At 41.4% G+C, this 15,058-nt stretch overlaps 1 protein-coding gene across 1 annotated transcript in view; it reads left to right on the top strand.

The window, feature by feature from the left end:
* The window catches only part of RP2 (RP2 activator of ARL3 GTPase), a 63,952-nt gene extending 59,400 nt beyond the window's left edge, over positions 1-4,552 (top strand). The window contains exon 6 of the mRNA XM_028113386.2: positions 3,986-4,552. The gene's annotated coding sequence lies outside the window, so the exon portion shown is untranslated. The remainder of the gene's footprint in view (positions 1-3,985) is intronic.
* The last annotated feature ends 10,506 nt before the right edge of the window (positions 4,553-15,058 follow it).

Genomic DNA, 15,058 nt, shown 5'->3' with positions numbered 1-15,058 from the left:
GAGTCAGCCCAGCTACTCCATGATGCCTGTAAGACCCCAGGCTCTCCCTGCTCTGCCATCCTAAACTTGTAGCTTTTTCTTTGCACTGGTAAGATGGCTCTCATCATCAATACCTCTAAGTCTTGTGACTGCATTCTAGGTAGAAAGATTGGAGAAGGTGAATGGCAAAAGGCCAGCTAAGTCTGTCCTTTTTGTCAGAAAAACACTTTCCCAGAAGCCTTACTCAGTAGACATCTACTTACTGTCTCATTTGCCAGAGCTGGATCACATGGCCATCCTACCTTCTAGAGAGGCTGCGGAGGTGAGTATTCTTCCTGGGTACATCATCTCCTTGAAAAATGGAGGTTCTGGCAGTGAAGGTGAAAAGAATGGATATTGGGTAAGCGACTACTAGTGTTTGCCACATGAAGCTTACCATCTGTTTAGTTAGAATACACCATGAACAGATGGGAGGAGAAAAGTTTAAGAACATATCCAAAAGTGGGACGCCTGGGTGGCTCAGTCGGTTAAGCATCTACCTTCAGCTCAGGTCATGATCCCAGGGTCCTGGGATCAAGTCCCATATCGGGCTCTCTGCTCAGCGGGGAGCCTGCTTCTCCCTCTGCCTGCCACTCTCCCTGCTTGTGCGCTTGCTCTCTCTCTCTGACAAATAAATAAAACCTTTAAAAAAAAAAAAAAAAAAAACAGAACATATCCAAAAGTAACCCAAAGGTTCTTTCAGAGATATAAAGAATGGGATGAAATAATTTGGGTAAGGTCTCCCAGAAAGTAAATTCCCAAGAAATTTCTGAAGAACTTTAGGAACAAAATTATTACTGTTGTGATTAAAACAACTGGTTCACATATCCCATCAGACATGTAAAATTTATGGATGGACTTGGATGGAGCATAGAAGGGCTGCGACAGTTTTCATGGGCTTCTGTCACATTAAGTCGTGCTTCTATCTTCAGAAAGCTGAATACAGACTCTGAGAACTGATTTAGATGATGGTTCCCAAGAGGAACTACTGCTAAGCCATACATGGTGCAGTTTACTTTCAATATGGAAAATGATGTTTAGTCTCTAACGTTGAGTATTCTCTGGAATCAGACACTTCTTAATCCCTTTCGAAATTTCTGACTTAGGAAATCCAATCTAAAGAGAGAATACAAAGTTCAGGGAAAATTAATGTTTTTCTTAAGTGCATATAGATTCTGGTTTTATACGTAAAAGTGAAAACAGGGATTGTACCATCCAGAATTCCACCAAAGAAACAGAATCATTAGGATACATATATTAAGAATTTTTTAAAGATTTATTTTAGAGAGAGAGTGAGTGGGGGGAAGGACAGAGGGAGAGGGAGACAAGCAGACTCCCCACTGAGTGGGGAGCCCAACGCAGCCCCCAGCCCCAGGACCCTGGGATCATGACCTGAGCCCAACCAAGAGTCAGACGCCCAACCAACTGAGCTACCCAGGTGCCCCTAATTTAAGAATTTTATTGCAATGAATTGGCTTAAGTGATTGTGGGGGCTAGCTAGGTCAAGTCCAAAATGCTAAATCTGTAGGGCAGAGTATCAAGAAGGGCAGGATGGAACTCAGGCACAGGTTGATCCTGCTATCCACAGGTGGAATTTCTTCTTCAGGGAAGCTCAATTCTGCTCTTAAAGGCCTTCAACTGATTGAGTCCAGCCCACCCAGATTATCTAGGATAATCTTCCTTACTTAAAGTCAACTGATTATAGATGTGAATCACATCTACAAAATAACCCCAAACTTAGATTAGTATTTGATTGAAAAACTGGGGCCTGCAGCCTAGCCATATTGACATATAAAACTGACCATTACAGTGATGGTTGGTGTTTCCTTTTGTTTTCAGTTTCCATCAGTGAACACTTCATTCTTTGTGAAAATAAATCACAAACCCAGACAGTCTTCCAAGAAGAGAGAGAGTCAATATCATCAATCTGTGGCATTGGCATTAATACATATTTGGTCTATGAAGGTCATTAACCATCTGGTAAAAGGAAGCTTCATTGATTACAATTCATCCTTTGGGTGTCTGCTGTTGCCTGATTCCACTAAACTGTTTTCAGTTTATTGGTAGGAAAATTAGTTCTCCAGTTCAAGGGAAGTTTAACACATAAAAAAGGAAGGAAGTATTTCAAGGAACCCGTGTGTATTTCTTCATTTGTAAATCATTTCCTCATGCCACAAATGTTTAATGAGTACAGGGCTAGGTTAGCTGGCTATTTCCACTCTCCCTTGGGATAAAAATGGTGGCTGCCATTACACTTGTAGAAAAATATTACCAAAACTGACTTAAGGATACATTTTTTAAAAACCTAAATAAACAGGGGCGCCTGGGTGGCTCAGTTGGTTAAGCATCAGATTCTTAGTTTCCGGTCAGGTCATGATCTGGGGGTCCTGGGATTGAGCCCCACTCCCACAGCAGGCTCCCCACTCAGCAGGGAGTCTGCCTCAGGATTCTCTCTCTCCCCCCTGTCCCTCCCCCCCAAAAAAAATAAATCTGTTAAAAAATAATAAAACCTAAATAAATAACCATTAAAAGTGGTGGATGCTTTAAATACTCAAACCTATACAAGGGTAGAAAGCATTTTGTCTTGAAGTGTACCTACCATCTACTAATGATATGGGGCAAGTTATTTTCTTTCTGAGCCTCAGTTTGCTTACCTGTAAAATGGAAATAATGGAGGTTATTTGAGGTTATCTTGAGGGTTTGGGGGAGGATTAGATGAGGAAATATGTTAAACACTTGGAACACAGCAGGTGCTCTACAACTATTGATTTTCTGCCTCCCTCCATGAATATAGTCTCAATTTGACAGCATTATGTTAGATTATCAATATGCAGCAAAGAATCAAGTGAGGTTACCAGTGCCCATGAACTTGTCACACTGGCTACATACACTCTCTCACTGTAGTTTCCTTTGTATTTACTCATGTGCATATAAAGACCATTTTTACAAGTAATCAGTTCAACCATGAGTGCAGAGAAACTTGCCAGGTATTTACAATTGCTTTTTTGTTTGAAAAATCAGCATTTTTCCAAATTTCATCTGAACATGTTCCTGTGAGTCATAGTGGTGAAGTTCGGAACAAATGTTAGATGCCACCAGATTTCACAAGTTTGAAATAGCTTTTGACTCAGGAAAAAGGGCACATTCTTAAATTCTTCTCCATCTCAGACTTTCTCATGTCTGATCTGCAGGTTGGCAGGTGCACAGGTTGTTTTGTTTTATTATTGTTAATTATACAAATAATACCATTTTATTTTGCCTAAAAAATGGAAAGAAATCTAAAATCCACTTTGATCCCTACTACTCATGGGTAGCTACAATGATCAGTTTGGTCTGTATTCTCCCAGACCATTTGTCCCTGGATTTACACATATATTACATGTATAGGCAGATGAACTTAGATGGAAAGTGGCTATTTTACTTACCTAAGGAAAATGGGGCCCATTATTAATTTTGATCATGTAAAATTTGGTGTGATGGGTAAGAGAGATTGGAGAGAAGAGAAAAGGAGGAGAAAAGGAAGAGAGGTCTTGCCAAGAGTGATCATTTACTTCTTTTTCTTTGGCCCTTTCACTTTGGTCTTCTGAGCCTATTTCTGGCAAGTTACACCATCAAAGTGTCTGCAAGATCCAGTCTCACCAATGCGTGGGGTCAACAAAGATAGACAGCCCCCTATGCCTTCCTGAAAGTCTCACTCCCCTGAAGTCCATCATCAGTTCCATTTTACAAATTAAAAAAGAAGAAGAAAAATAGTTGTGGCTTTCAAGTACAAACTGGGGGCGCCCAGCTGGCTTAGTCAGCAGAGCTTGCCACTCTTGAGCTCCGGGTGGTGAGTTCGAACCCCACATCGGGCGTAGTGATGACTTAAAAAAAAAAAAAGTGCAAACTGAAGTCACCAAAGGCAAATTCTGTTTTCCAACGGAAACAAACCCTTTGTTAATCATTTCATTAATTTCTTTTAAAACAGGAGGTGACTTCAAGTTCCAGACAAGAGGGCATAGACTCATTTCTCCTTGCTCCTCCCTGCTAAGTACAGCTAACTAGAATCCCTGTAAATAATACTGAAGCCCGTGATAAAGAGACTCTGGTGGTGGCAAGAGGACTTGAGGGAACACAGTGGTGTGCTCCCTGTTTTCTCAAAATCCCAGCCTGGGTTCTGGAGAAGCCTGCAACCTAGACTCTCCAGAGCAGACAAAAACAAACAGAGACCAACAAAACCAAAGCAAAACTTTTCCTTTCTGGCCAAAGACCAGGAAAAGAGAGAATCCCAGGGCAGCAGGAGAGAAACCTTTGACAGCACCTACCCTAACCCAGCTAGAGGTGTCAGGGAGACTGAAGAGGGACTAGAGACTTCCGTTCCCCATCCAATAGCCTCAGGAGGCTAGGGGGGATGCTGTCCTCTCCCTCTGGGAACACAGGCCAAGACAGTGGGAGTGTCGGCAGCACCAGGCAGCCTGGGGGAGCACTTTCCGCCCCCACCCCTGGCACCCATCCAGAGCAAGCTGGAGCCCCCACTGCCCCAGGCAGCCCCATGCTCTGCCCCCGCCAACAGCAGCAGCGGGCACCCAGCAAAGGGTCCACGCAACCGTGCCCCGCCCCCAGCAGCAGGTAACCAGGGTGAGCACTTCCAGCCCCTGAAGGCCCGGCATCTCCCAATCCCCCATCTGGTGGTCTCCTGACCCCCACCACGTGGCAGGTGGCAGGGAAGGCACTTTCCTCTCCTGCTAGTGGTGTTGGACGAGAGATTGTGGGGGAGTGTGGACATCTGCCGCTTTCCCTCCCACCTGGCATCCGCGGGAGGATCCAGAGAGATGCTTCCCCTACAGGGTGTTGCCGTGTCAGCCGAGACAGAGTGAGGAATCTGGACTTTCACCCTGGTCTGCCAGTGGCAGCTGGTGCCCCTCAGGCTTCCAATTAGAACGTGAAGGAAGGATCTCCCAGGGAGGAGGGAGCTGGAGAAAGGGATTCTTTAAATCTGCATGGGAAGTAAGGAAAGACACCTGCCGGACCCAAAGGTAACACTAAATCAACATGCCCAAAAGTCTGAGAACAGAACCACAGTGCGGAATACCACCTAAGTTTTCAAGGTGGCTTTAAGCGGCACACCGACAGCGCAGACCAGAATAGCAGGGCAAGGGTCCTACAAACCAAACTGCCATTGGAACCACAGTCCACAAAAGTAGGCCACGCCCTGTGCACTACACCTGGAGGAACTGCCTGCTAACACAGAAGATTGAAGTAGGATCCAGAGTTTCCTAACATCCATAATGTCCGGGAGACGATGGAAAAGCCCTCATCATACCCAGAACTAGTATAATCACAACTTGAATGGGAAAAGACAATTAACAGACATAATGGGGGCGGGGGGGGCGGCGGGAGCAGCCGGATAGGTGTCCAAATCTTGGTTTCTGCTCAGGTCATGATCTCAGGGTCCTGGGATTGAGCCCCGGGCCAGGCTTTGCACTCAGCGGGGAGTCTGCTTGAGGATTCTCTCCCTCTCCCTCTGCCCCTCCCCCCTGCCCTCTTTCCCCATCTCAAGTAAATAAATACATCTTTTTAAAAACAAAGACATAACACTGAGATAAATCAGATATTAGAATTACCTTGCAATGACTTTAGAGCAACCATCATTTAAAAACATGCTTAATGGGCGCCTGGGTGGCTCAGTCATTAAGCGTCTGCCTTCCGCTCGGGTCATGATCCCAGGGTCCTGGGACGGAGCCCCGCGTTGGGCTTCCTGCTCTGCGGGAAGTCTGCTTCTCCCTCTCCCACTCCCCCTGCTTGTGTTCCCTCTCTCGCTGTGTTTCTCTCTGTCAAATAAACAAATAAAATCTTTAAATATATATATATATGAAAAAAACATGCTTCAATAAACAATTACAGATTCTCTTGAAACAAAAGGAGAAAAAATATAAAATTACAGCAAAGAAACAGGGATTACGAAAAACAACCAAATGGAAATTACAGAAGTGAAAAATAATCAGAATTAAAAACAGACTGGATGGGCTCACAGTAGCATGAAGATGACAGGATGGAATCAGTGACCTTGAGGACAGAACAATAGAATTTCTCCAATCTGAACAAAAGAGAGTGAATAAATGAGGGAAAAACATCCCAGAGTCTCAGAAGCCAGTTGGACAATAACAAAAGTAAATACTCATATCATTGAAGTCCCTGAAGGAGAAGAGAGAGTGGGACTGAAAATGAATTCAAAGAAATAATGGCTCTTAACTACAGAGAACAAACTGACGGTTCCCAGAGGGGAGGTGGGTGGGGGGGATGGGTGAAATAGGGGATGGAGATTAAGGAGGGCACTTGTCCTGATGAGCACTGCGTGTTGTATGGAAGTGTTGAATCACTCTATTGTACACCTGAAACTAATATGACACTGTATGTTCACTATACTGTAATTAAAATTTAAAAAACACACAATATTGAATTGTGAAGATGTCAATGCTACCTAGAGCAATCTACACATTCAATGCAATCCCCATCAAAATACCATCCACTTTTTTCAAAGAAATGGAACAAATAATCCTAAAATTTGTATGGAACCAGAAAAGACCTTGAATAGCCAGAGGAATGTTGAAAAAGAAAAGCAAAGCTGACAGCATCACAATTGCGGACTTCAAGCTCTATTACAAAGCTGTCATCATCAAGACAGTATGGTACTGGCACAAAAACAGACACATAGATCAATGGAACAGAATAGAGAGCCCAGAAATGGACCTTCAACTCTATGGTCAACTAATCTTTGACAAAGCAGGAAAGAATGTCCAATGGAAAAAAGACAGTCTCTTCAACAAATGGTGTTGGGAAAATTGGACAGCCACATGCAGAAGAATGAAACTGGACCATTTCCTTACACCACACACAAAAATAGACTCAAAATGGTTGAAAGAGCTAAATGTGATGCAGGAGTCCATCAAACATCCTAAAGGAGAACACAGGCAGCAACCTCTTCTACCTCAGCTGCAGCAACTTCTTCCTAGAAACATCGGCAAAGGCAAGGGAAGCAAGGGCAAAAATAAACTATTGGGACCTCATCAAGATAAAAAGCTTTTGCACAGCAAAAGAAACAGTCCACAAAACCAAAAGACAACCGACAGAATGGGAGAAGATATTTGCAAATGACATATCAGATAAAGGGCTAGTATCCAAAATCTATAAGGAACTTCTTAAACTCAACACCCAAAGAACAAATTATCCAATCAAGAAATGGGCAGAAGACATGAACAGACATTTCTCCAAAGAAGACATCCAAACGGCCAACAGACACATGAAAAAGTGCTCAACATCACTCGGCATCAGGGAAATCCAAATCAAAACCTCAATGAGACATCACCTCACACCCGTCAGAATGGCTAAAATTAACAAGTCAGGAAACGACGGATGTTGGCGGGGATGCGGAGAAAGGGGAACCCTCCTACACTGTTGGTGGGAATGCAAGCTGGTGCAGCCACTCTGGAAAACAGTATGGAGGTTCCTCAAAAAGTTGAAAATAGAGCTACCCTACGACCCAGCAATTGCACTACTGGGTATTTACCCCAAAGATACAAATGTAGGGATCCGAAGGGGTACGTGCACCCCAATGTTTATAGCAGCAATGTCCACAATAGCCAAACTGTGGAAAGAGCCAAGATGTCCATCGACAGATAAATGGAAAAAGATGTGGTATATATATATATATATATATATATATATATATATATATATATATATATAATGGAATATTATGCAGCCATCAAAAAGAACGAAATCTTGCCATTTGCAATGACATGGATGGAACTGGAGGGTGTTATGCTGAGCGAAATAAGTCAATCAGAGAAAGACATGTATCATATGACCTCACTGATAATGAGGAATTCTTAATCTCAGGAAACAAACTGAGGGTTGCTGGAGTGGAGGGGGGTGGGAGGGATGGGGTGGCTGGGTGATAGACATTGGGGAGGGTATGTGCTATGGTGAGTGCTGTGAAGTGTGCAAGACTGTTGAATAACAAGACTGTTGAATTCAGATCTGTACCTCTGAAGCAAATAATACATACGTTAAAAAAAAAAAAGAAGAAGAAGAAGATAGCAGGAGGGGAAGAATGAAGGGGGGAAATTGGAGGGGGAGACAAACCATGAGAGACAATGGACTCTGAGAAACAAACTGAGGGTTCTAGAGGGGACGGGGGTGGGGGGATGGGTGAGCCTGGTGATGGGTATTAAAGAGGGCACGTACTGCATGGAGCACTGGGTGTTATACGCAAACAATGAATCATGGAACACTACATCAAAAATAATGTAATGTATGGTGATTAACATAACATAATAAAAATAGAAAAGAGAAAATAAATAAATAAATGAATAAAAACCACACGATATTGAATAGATCAATAAACAAAAGTAATGATGTAAAAAAAAAACCCAAAGAAATAATTGGCTGAAAAATGTCCCAAATTTGGCAGACATAAACCTACAGATTTAAGAAGCTCAGTGAAACCCAAACAGGAAAACCCAAAAATACAATACCGAGACACATCATAAATAACTTATGTAAACTAAGGATAAAGAAAAATTCTCGGAAGCAGCTAGAGAGAAAAAAATTATTACCTGTAGAGGAACACTGATTCAGTTGATAGCAAATTTCTCATCTGAAATCAAAAGGTACATTTTTCAAATGATGAAAGAAAAGAGTTGCCAGCTCTGAATTCCATGTTCAGCAAAAATATCCTTCAGCTGGGGCACCTGGGTGGCTCAGTCGTTAAGGGTCTGCCTTTGGCTTGGGTCATGATTCCAGGGTCCTGGGATCGAGCCCTGCATCGGGCTCCCTGCTTGGTGGGAAGCCTGCTTCTCCCTCTCCCACTCCCCCTGCTTGTGTTCCCTCTCTTGCTGTGTCTCTCTCTGTCAAATAAATAAAATCTTTTAAAAAAATATCCTTCAGGAATGAAAGGGAAATAAAGACATTCTCAGATGACATAAAACTTACTAAATTTCACTAGCAGATTTACCACTAATGAATGGCTAAAGGAAGTTCTCCAAACAGAATGGAAATGATAACAGGAGGCTTAAAACTTCAGAAAAGAAGGAAAATAATGAAATGTGTATAAATAAGGATAAAGTAGATTGTTCTTTTCGTCATGAATTTTTTCAATCATGATGGATTGTTAAAGCAAAAATTATAACATCATCTGATCTGGGGTTCAATGTATATAGAACAAATAGGCAAGAAAATTATATTTTAAAAGTAGGAGAGTAAAGGGACCTAAATGAAAATAAGTTTTCTCCACCCAGTAGACTGTGATAAGTTACATATGCATATTTTATTATTTTTTTATTTTATTTTTTAAAGATTTTTATGTATCTATTTGACAGAGAGAGAGAGAGCACAAGCAGGGGGAGCAGCAGAGGGAGAAGGAGAAGCAGACTCCCCGCTGGGCAGGGAGCCCAATGCGGGGCTCCATCCCAGGCCCCTGGGATCATGACCTGAGATGAAGGCAGATGCTTAACGACTGAGCCACCCAGGTGCCCCTGTCTGACTCTTTATTAAAAAAGATTTTATTTATTTATGTGAGTGAGAGAGAGAACACAAGAGGGGGGAGGGTCAGAGGGAGAAGCAGACTTCCCACTGAGCAGGGAGCCCGATGCGGGGCTCGATCCCAGGACCCTGAGATCATGACCTGAGCCAAAGGCAGATGCTCAATGGACTGAGCCACCCAAGCCCCCTATATATGTGTATTTTAATACCTAGAGCAAGCATTAAGAAAACTATATAAAGTGATATACTTAAAAACACTATGTAAGTCAAAATGGAATTCTAAAAAATATTCAAGTAACCCACTGTAAGGGCAAGAAAGGAAAACAGAAGAATGAGAAATACAGGGAATAATAAAACGTTAGATTTTAGCCGTAAAATATCAGTCACCATGTTAAAGGTGAACAGTCTAAATACATGAGTTAAAATACAGAGAGTCACAGAATGGTTTTAAAAAACAACCCAACTAGGAGGGGCACCTGCGTGGCTCAGTGGGTTAAGCGGCTGCCTTTGACTCAGGTCATGATCTTAGGGTCCTGGGATGGAGCCCCTCATTGGGTTCCCTGCTCAGCAGGGAGCCTGCTTCTCCCTCTCCCTCTGCCACTCTCCCTACTTGTGCTCTCTCGCTCTCTCTGTCAAATAAATAAACAAAATCTTTTTGTTTATTTTTTTAAAGATTTTATTTATTTATTTGAAAGAGAGAGAATGAGAGAGAGAGAGCACATGAGGAGGGGAGGGTCAGAGGGAGAAGCAGACTCCCTGCTGAGCAGGGAGCCCGATGCGGGACTCGATCCCGGGACTCCAGGATCATGACCTGAGCCGAAGGCAGTCGCTTAATCAACTGAGCCACCCAGGCGCCCACAAAATCTTTTTAAAAAATTAAAAAAGAAAAACAACCCAACTCTATGCTGTCTACTAGAAAGTCACTTCAAATATTACAACATAGGTAGGTAGAAAGTAAAAGGATGGAAAAAGACATACTACTCAACTGTTAATTTGTAAAAGGAATGCTTATATTAATATTAAATAAAGTAGACTTCGGAGCAAACAAAATTACGAGGGACAAAGAGGGATATTGCATAATGATGAAAGGGTCAACCGACCAAGAAGACACAGCAATCCAAAATGTGTATGCACCAGACAGAGCTTCAAAATCTGATAGAAGTGAAAGGAGAAACAGACAAATCGACAGTTACAGTAAAAAACTTCAATACTCCCTCTTAGCAGTAGAACTACTAAACATAAAATCAGCAAGACTATACAACTCAAAACCATAAAGCAACAGGATCTAATTTATAGGACACTCCATCCGAAAACAGCATAATTCACATTCTTTTCAAATACCCATGGAACATCCACCAAGAAAGATAGCTCATATTCTGGGTCATAAAACAAACTTCAACAAATGTAAAAGAACTGAAATCATACAGAGTATGTTCTCTGACCAGAGTGGAATCAAACTAGAAATTAGTAACAAAGTCAACAGGAAAATCTCCAAACATTTGGAAACTAAACAATTCATTTCTCCCTCACCTATAGGTCAAAAGGGACTCTCAAGCGAAACTTTTAAAAATACAATGAACTGAACAAAAATGAAAGTATAACATATCAAAATTTGTGGAAAGTAGCTAACGCAGTGTGGACATGGGAATTTAGAACACTAAATGCTTGCTTACATCAGAAAAGAAGAAAGGTCTCAAATCAATCACGTAAGCTCCTACCTCAAGACACGAGGAAAAGAGCAAAATAAAATGAATTCAAAATAAGCAGAAGGAGAAAAATAATAAGGTAGGAGGGGCGCCTGGGTGGCTCAGTCGGTTAAGCGTCTGCCTTCTACTCAGGTCATGGTCCGGGGGTCCTGGGGTCCAGCCCGGTGTTGGGCTCTCTGCTCAGCAGGAAGTCGGCTTCTCCCTCTCCCTCTGTTCTCTCTCTCTTTCTCAAATAAATAAATAAAATCTTTTTTTTAAAGAAATTCTTTAAAAAATAATGAAGAGTAGAAATCAATTAAATTGAAGATAGGAAAAGAATAGAGAAAATCAATTAAACAATAAGCTGTTTTTCTGAAAAGACCAATCAAATTAATAAACCTATAGCAAGAGAAAAGACACAAATCACTTGTATCACAAATGAAGCAGGGAAATCTTACTACAGACCCTGTGGCCATGGAAAGGAAAATAAAGTCCTTAACACAGTACCCACATTCTTTGGAAGAAAGATGCTATGTGAATGTCTGTCCACAGCAAATATATAGTCAATCCATGAACAGAACGTTCATAAAGTCTGTCACTATTTGGAAAAGAAACTTGCAAATTATTAAATTTCTTTGACACCAACCCCCCTCCATCCCCAGAAAGAACTACTGTATGATCCAGCAATCCCACTTCTGGGTATATAGCCAATGAAATAAAACCATTACCTCAAAGAGATATTTGTACTCCCATGCTCATTGCAGCCTTATTCACAATAGCAACAGCCAAGTACGGAAACAACTTAATTGCCTGTCAACGCATGAATGGACTAAGTAAATGGATCAAGTAAATATATATATATAAAGTAAATATGTATATATGTATATATATATATATATATATATATACACACACACACACACACAAAATGGAATATCATTCAGCCTTACAGAAGAAGAAAATCCTGTCATTTGTGATAACATAGATGAATCTGGAGGGTACTATGCTAAGTGAAATAAGCCAGGCAGAGAAAGACAAATACTGCATGGTACCACCTATATGTGGAATCCTAAAGATTTTTTTAAAATAAAAAATAAAAAGTCAAAATCATAGGGGTGCCTGGGTGGCTCAGTCGGTTAAGCATCTGTCTTCAGCTCGAGTCATGATCTCAGGGTCCTGGGATGGAGCTTGGCTTTGGGCTCCCTGCTCAGGGGGAGTCTGCTTCTCCCTCTCCCTCTGTGGCTACCCCCTAGCCCCGCTCATGCTCTCTCTTGCATGCTCTCTCTCTCTCTCAAATAAATAAATAAAATCTTTAAAAAAAGTCAAAGTCATAGAATCAGAGTAGAATAGTGATTACCAGAGGCTGGGGGTGGGGGAACTAGGGGTTGGTAAAAAGGTATGAACATTCGGCTATAAGATGAATAAGGTCTGAGTATCTAACATATACCACAGTGACTGTAGTTGATAACACTGTATTTTATAATTAAAATTTGCTAAGAGAGTAGAACTCAAATGTTCTTACCAATGAAAGGAGTAAATATGTGAGATGATGGCTGTGTTTTTAAAAAAGGAAGACTATGAGAAACCCTAGGCATTTAAATGTGACAACTTAGATAAAATGGACCGATTCCTTGAAAACCACAAACTACAAAATTCAACCAATATGGAAAGTAGAATCTGAATAGTCCAATAACTATTAAAGAAATTAGATTGGTAATTTTTAAAAAGATTTTATGTATTTATTTGTCAGAGTGGGAGAGAGAGGGAGAGCACAAGCAGGGGGAGTGGCAGGCAGAGGGAGAGGGAGAAGCAGGCTCCCCGATGAGCAGGGAGCCTGATGTGGGGCTCGATCCCAGGACCCTGGGGTCATGACCTGAGCCAAAGGCAGACGCTCAACCGACTGAGCCACCTAGGTGTCCCTAGAGTAGTAATTTAAACGGTCTTGAAAAAAGAAAGCTCCAGATCCACATGGTTTCATTGGAGAATTCTACCAAATATTTAAGGAACTAATACCAAATTTACACAGTCTTTTCTAGAATACCAAAGAGGAAGGAACACTTCCGTGTCGGGGGTCCCCAAGGCCATTCCCAGGCTTGATGATTCACTAGAAACTCAGCATACAGTCAGACTCATGGCTATGATTTATTATACTGAGAGACTGTAGAGCAAAATCGGCAAAGGGGAAAGGCAAGACACATGGGGTGACGTCCAGAGAAAACCAGGAACAAGCTTCTAAGAGTCCTCTCCTAGTGGAGTCACACAGGATGTACCTAAGTCCTCCAGCAAAGAGTTGTGACAACACATGTGAAATGCTATCTATCAGGGAAGCTCATGAGAAACTCAGTTCCCAGCGCATTTATTGGGGGTTGGTCATAGAGGCACCCTCTGTCTAGCACTCACCAAAATTCCAGACTCCCAGAAGGAAAGCAGATGTTCAACATAAACCATATTGTTTGTATAAACAGTTTAGGCACAGTGAGCCACTCTTATCAGTCCTGGTAATGATGGGAGCCCTCCTCAAATCCAAGTTTCCAGATGCCAACCAGGGACTAACTTCGCAAGCAGGCCGGCCTTTCAAAGGATAGCAGTCAGGCCTGCTATGATAACTCTTTTCTGCACAGCTTGGAAATCAGGGGATTTGTAATATAGTCTCAGCATAAATCACATATGTACAAACAGTTTAGGTATGGTGAACCACTCTTATCAATTCTAGGAATGGTGGGAACCCTCCTGAAACCCAAGTTCCCAGTTACCCACAAAGGGCCTGTGTGCTCTTTTCTGCACAACTTCCCAACTCATTTTATGAGGCCAGTATTATCCTATTCCCATAACCAAAGACAGTGTGAAAAAAAGCCCTCAAAACTTCTCTCAGGAACTTTGACACAAAAATCTGCAATAAAATATTAGTGATATAGAGCCCAGAAATGTATAAAAAGAATTATACCATGGCCAAGTGGGGCTTATTCCAGGTATGGAGGGTCAGTTCAAAAATCAATATTCAATCAGTGTAATCTACCATATCCACAGGCTAAAGAAGAAAAATCATATGATCCTATCAATTGATGGGGAAGAAGCTTTTGACAAAATTCAGCATTTGTTCATGATAAAAACTCTCAGCAAACTAGGAATAGAAGGGTACTTTCTCAACTTGATAAAGAGCAGCTAATAGTTCTTTTTTACGGTGAAAGATGGAATGTTTCCCCCTAAGATAGGGAACTAGGGAAGGATGTCCACTCATATCATTCTTACTCAACATAGAATTGAAAGTTCTAGCCTGCACAATGAGGTAAGAAAAGGAAATAAAAAGTACACAGATTGGAAGGGAAGAAATAAAATTGTGTGTTAGGGAAGAAATAAAATTGTGTGTTCACAGACAAGATGATCGTCCATGTAGAAAATCCCAAAGAACCTACCAGAAAATTTCGAGAACTAGTAAGTGCATTCAGCTAAGTCAAAGGAAAGAAGCTCAAACACAAAAATTTATGGCATTTCTATATACTAATAATGAACAATGAATGAGAAAGCTGAAAATGGAAACACAATACTATTTATAATCACTCCAAAGAAAATGAAATACGGTATACGCTTAACAAAACATGTACAGGATCTATATGCTGAAAATTCCAAAATGCTTATGAAAGAAGTCAAAGAAAATCTAAAGAAATGGAGAGGCACACAAATCATTTTCATGGATTGGAAGACTCAGTATCATAAAGATGTCAATTCTCTCCCCAAGTTGATCTATCAGTTTAACACAATTCCTAACAAAATCCCAGCAAAGTTTCTGTCGATATAAACAAGTTTGTTCCAAAATTTATATAGAAAGGCAAATG

This window comes from Eumetopias jubatus, unplaced genomic scaffold, assembly GCF_037043125.1.
Source record: "Eumetopias jubatus isolate StellerSeaLion01/CBP00866 unplaced genomic scaffold, mEumJub1_p1.0 scaffold_11, whole genome shotgun sequence".
In the NCBI taxonomy this organism is placed as follows: Eukaryota; Metazoa; Chordata; class Mammalia; order Carnivora; family Otariidae; genus Eumetopias; species Eumetopias jubatus.
This window is presented reverse-complemented; position numbering and strand designations above follow the sequence as displayed.